This window comes from Mustela putorius, unplaced genomic scaffold (assembly GCF_011764305.1).
Source record: "Mustela putorius furo isolate JIRA1106 unplaced genomic scaffold, ASM1176430v1.1 tig00537227_pilon_pilon_pilon, whole genome shotgun sequence".
NCBI lineage: Eukaryota > Metazoa > Chordata > Mammalia > Carnivora > Mustelidae > Mustela > Mustela putorius.
The window spans coordinates 19,901,200-19,906,798 of NW_025422368.1; the positions used below are offsets into that span (position 1 = coordinate 19,901,200).

General features: G+C 39.0%; 1 pseudogene; it reads right to left on the minus strand.

Moving 5' to 3' along the window:
* Positions 1 to 5,092: 5,092 nt before the first annotated feature.
* LOC123390026 lies at positions 5,093 to 5,357 on the minus strand (annotated as a pseudogene).
* Between the last annotated feature and the right edge of the window lie 242 nt (positions 5,358 to 5,599).

A 5,599-nucleotide genomic window follows, 5' to 3' on the forward strand; every position in this document is an offset into this window, starting at 1 on the left:
TGTATCCAAGAGATAATCAAATGAAAGCACAATGGACACAGTGCCAGAGAATTGTTTGGATTAGATTCTTTTCTTCAGTGGAATTCTTTAAGTATTAACCTATTTAACTTTTGGGAGTGAAATATTTGTCTTGTGATGGGAAAGTTGCATTTCATTGTAAAACTAGAACTTGTCCTTGGCTGCTTTGTTCTTCACCAAAGCATTCTCTTTCTCAGTTTCCTATGTTCAATATTTAACATATAAAAAGAAACAGTATCAAAAAGTCTGGAATAGAGCATATTTATATACAATTTCCAATCGTAGCTTTTGGCTCTGGAACAAAATCATATGAATGGTCTCAAAGCTAGTGCCCAAATTTTGTCTGGACTCGTTTGGTCTAAGCTTGTCAGTTAGACCCTTTTCTGTCTCAACCTGAGTCGTTCCAGTTCACACATCTGATCTCACAAATGGTGAAAGAAACTTTCAATGTTAATTCTAAAATAATATCCACCATTGCTGATCTAATAACCATATCAATCATTTTTGTCATAGTTCCAGTGAAACAATGTGCTTATCAATAACTTAAAGGACAATATACTTTACTACCTTCCGTATTTATTCTAAAGTCAGGTCACTGGGTAGATTTCATTATTTCTCTTAATTAAAATTGTATCCTTGTTAAAATTATAGTTAATGCAGTAATTAAATAAAATAATTTTTATTCTGCTGATGGTGATATTTTCTATATGTGCCTCAGTTTCCTTGTCTGTACAATGGAGAACACAAATTAATTTGTTAACCTTGTTATCATAATTGTTAAGGTAATGTTAATGGCTATAACTAAACCCTAAACTCTAAATGGTTTAACAACATACAATTTATAACTTGTCCAGAGTGAGTGTTCCTGGTTGGGTAGATCTTTATCAGTGGTTCGAGGGCCCAGGTTGCTTCCATATTGTGGATTTACCATATTCACATGTGGTTTCCAGTTTTCAGAGGAGTGGGGAAAGAAACTGAAGAAGACAGAACTGACACATAACACCTTCAGTCTATAAATTACACCTATCACTCCATCCTCACTTCACCTCACCAGGACTAATTGTGCACCCTCCTCCTAGATAGAAGTGGGCAGAGAAATGTCATTATGGCTGGGCAGCTGCTTTCCAGCAGTAACTCTCCAACAAGGAAGGGGAAAAGGGTTCTCTCGGGGTCAGCTAGCCTCTTTGCAAAAGCCAAGTTTGTAGATTCATAGTGAGGATTAAATAAGGGAACCCATGGGAAGAGTTTACAACAGTCGTTATTAGATAGAAACTAAAGATACTGTAGCTCTTCTCCCTTTCTTTTCCTCCTCCCTTTTCCCTTCTCTTCCTTCTCTTCTTTTTCCTCCTCCTCCTTTTCATTCCCCTGTGTTCAGAAATAATCCTATATTACTGCTGAAACTCAGCAACTTTTCTTTGTAATCACTGTTTATCTTTTTCTTAGGATACATTTTTGACTTGAAAAACATGTTGGCATTATGTGTTTCTTGAATTTCCCTTTGCTTTATCTTCTTCAAATATTTGGACTCCTCATGTATACTTAATGGTCAAATATCATGAATGTCTAGCTTTCAGTATACTTCTGGGAAAATGTTTTGTTATATAATACTTTGTCCTTTCTTTTTTCATGGAGAAAACAATTTGAAATTTCAGCTGCAGAGAAGATGTAAAGCTGTCTGACTCTCTCACAAGTCTTGTCCTATAAACTATTAAACTACACAAAAGGAGCACACTTTCCTTTTTTGGAGGATTGTTTATTATTCCTCTGATTAAGCTCACATTTGCCAGGACAGTGTTCTTATATCTGTACATGAATAGAGTGAGCTATGTCCCAGAATTCAGTCTTGGTTTTAATACGTAAGAGAAGAGTGTTACTGACTGGCCCAACTGGTCCTGTCCTCCCTTCTTGCTATGAATCTCTAGATTCAGAAAATACATGTATTTCTATATATGATGGTTTTATAAATTTTATGCTTATAAAATACATATACTTTTTTTCTCTCATTTTTGAATTTTGTCTTTGTGGTGGACTGAAGTGTATTTTTATTAAATCAACAACAAGATGTCTCTGTATACCATCTGTAATTTCAGTTATCAGTTTGCATTGCTGAAGCATCAATTAAGAAATAAGCAGTTAATAGAATTGTTAAAACAAAAAGTTAATTCCAGGTATTTAAAGGATTATGCTTTGACATCTTCTACTTCTAGTCTCGACAGAGTAGCTAGTACTGAACTTGCCCCCCCCAAAAAAAAACTTATAAAAATAGGAAAAATAAATATGACAAATATTTTTAGAACTTGAGGAACATGCAGTCCAAGATTGTGATTCTTAAGATAAGGAAAGCATGCCAGGTGAGCTTACACATACTCCTACTTTTCCTAGAGGCACTTTCCTATAACCACGGAACTCAAGTAGAATGGAAATTAAGTGGAATAACTGTCTCACTTTGCTGAAGAGCAGATTGGAATTCGTGGCTGGTAGACTTCCTGGAATTTGTTGGGGAGAGTACCTAAGAAGAAAAAGCTTCATGAGGGGGAATGCCTAAAAGTCTGTGTGGGGTTTTATTTCACGTCCTTGAAAAATCATTGAGATACATAGACTCAAGACAAGGTACCAGAGATTTCTTGATGCAGTGATAGGAGATAGAGTTTCAGTCTGATCAGAGTAGAGAGACCTCATGAAAAGACTTCAGTATTTAGCTGAGATTCCATACTGTGGAGTAAGGAACATGTACCAGGACTAATTTAAACTTGAAATAGAACCACCTTAACAAAAATAAAACCAAGCCTAACAAACTCAAATATACCTACCAATAATTTAATTGCTTGCTAGCAGAAATTTAACATCTCTTTAAAGAAGTTCATACAATCTAGACTCCCTGCAGCACATCATCTGCAATGATAAAACAATTACTAGATAGGCAAAGAAACACGAAATAGTGGTTCGTAGTCAAATCATAAATCAGTCATTAGGAATAAACCCCAAGGTGACCTACATGTTTGAATAAGCAGGCAAGAACTTTAAAACAGCTACTATAAATATGTTTAAAGACTAAAGGGAATGCATGCTTACAATGAATGAACAGCAAATAAATCTCAGCAGAAAATTGGAAGCTATGAAAAGTTGCCAAAAGAAAATTCTACAAGAGATAATAGTATATTTGAAATTAACAAAATATCTCTGGATGATCCTAGTAGCACATGCAAAATGGCAGAAAGTGAGCTAATTTCAATCAATAGAGTGCTTTAAATGATCTAATATGAAGAATAGGGGAAAAGACTGAAAAAATGCATAGAACCATAATGACCTGCCAGACCTTTCATAATGATTAAAGGATCAATTTCAATTCATCATTCAACATAAATATGTGTGTTCCTAATAACAATGTGAAACAGAAACTTACAGAACTAAAGAGAAATAGACAAATTCACAACTATAAGTTGAAAATTTAAATAACCTATTCTCAATAATTAATAGTACAAGTAGATAGAATATAGTAAGGATAAAGAAAATCTGACCAACCCTATCTGTCTCTAACCTAATTGACATTTGTATAATACCAAACCCAACAACAATAGAATCACATTCCTTTCTAGTGCAAACAAAACAAAATGAAACAAAACAAAAAACCAAGTTAAAAAACCTACCCCACAACCCTCCAAAAACAAAGAACCTGCAGCCCCAAACCATTCAACAGGATGGACGATGTACTGGGCTATAAATCAAAAATGAAATTAAATTAGACATCGACAATATTGAGGTATTAAGAAAAGTCCCAAATACTTGGAAATTAAAGAACACACTACTAGGGCGCCTAGGTGGCTCAGTGGGTTAGGCCTCTGCCTTCGGCTCAGGTCATGATCTCAGGGTCCTGGGATCAAGCCTGCATCGGGCTCTCTGCTCCGCAGGGAACCTGCTTCGTCCTCTCTCTCTCTCTGCCTATCTCTCTGCCTACTTGTGATCTCTGTCAGATAAATAAATAAAATATTAAACAAAAAAAAAAAAAAAGAAAACACACTACTAAATAACACTTAGGTCGAAGACGAAATCCTAAGGGATCCAGCGATCTTTGTGGCAATAGGATCCGCAGTGAGGCGGGCACTGTCTGCAGCAGTGCACAAGCATGCAATGTGGCCCTGGAAGTCAGATGCGGCAGAGATGAGGGACGTGTGCAGAGACACATACGTCTGCAACAGTGTGGCAGGATCCAGCCCAAGTCTCGTCCCTTACCAGCTGCAGCGATTTCTCACCCCCTCAGCACAATGAGACAGCAACCAAAATGAGAGGGAAGAAAATACCAACCCCAACCTCGAGTCTTCTGGCAGGCTCTCAGAACCAGGAGCTTTCATAGAACAGCAGTAATCAATAAGACATTTTGGAAAGATTTTAGGAACTGAGATGGATTCGTGGCTTCCCCTTTATTAACCTCATGCATTACTTTCAGTGCTGCCTCCACAGGAGCAGGTGGGATCTACCAGCTCCTTGAAGGAGCCACCCAAGGGTGTGCCCATGTAAGGGCAAAGGGAAACTCAAGAACCACTGACCCAACAACCTGCTCCACCAATTTGTACCTTAGCGTGCATGCAGATGCCTTTTAAGTATGGGCATAGACAAAAAAGGAATTCGTATTGAAGGAGAAACACAGTCTTCAATGTAAGGCTGCAGAACTTTCTGCATATAGAACAGTAGACTAACACTTAGTCTTTAGCATAAAATATTCTCCCCCTTAAACATTTTTCATGCTGCATAGCCTCACTGATCTCTGGAGCATGCCCAGGCTCCCTTTGAACTCCCACTCAGCCAGATGCCCACGTCAATTGGCCACAGTGGATTCATTCCCCAAGGCTCCACAGAGCACAGTGTGGACATGTGCACTCCAGACCTGAGAGCAGCCACCCAACTCCAGGGCTACCATGCGCTTTTCCAGAGCAGGCTGCACCAGATGGTGGTGACAGCTGAGTGCAGGACTGGAGTGCTAGCTCTGCTGTGGGTGCCCCCCGACCAGGCAGTCCCTGTGAGTCTCAGTTTCCTCATATCTCTTCCTTGATGTTCCGTCTTTGTTCATCTAGCATCCTCAAACTGAAAGTCCAGGACCTTCCACACTAATTATAAAGTCTGGCTGAACATTTAATAATGAACAAAGTTGTCTTTCTCTGTGGTGCAACTGTGCAGGAGAGCTCTCCAAGAGAAAGCATGCCCTTGACAGCACCCAATCTTAGATCCAGTTGTAGCTCCATGTAAGGTTCCATATTGTCTTTGTTCAGTCATATCCAAACTGTGGTCTTCTTCATAGCCTTCTGATATCCTTCCCTATGAAACCTCTCATCTGCAATCACCATGGTGTGGAATGTGTGAACTCCCCACCAGGTGGCACCTGGCTGGCCCTCCCCCCACCAGCTTCGCCAACCTGCGCTGCTGCCACCAGTAAGGTTCTAGCATCATCAGCTCACACCCTCCTCGAGGCCAGGCTCCGACTGCCAGCAGCAGTGCAGAGCCAGAAAATAAGAGTTTTAAAAGCAGTGGCTTAAGTTTCTACCCTAGGAAGTACAAACAAACAAAACATAACTGAGCAAAATAAAAT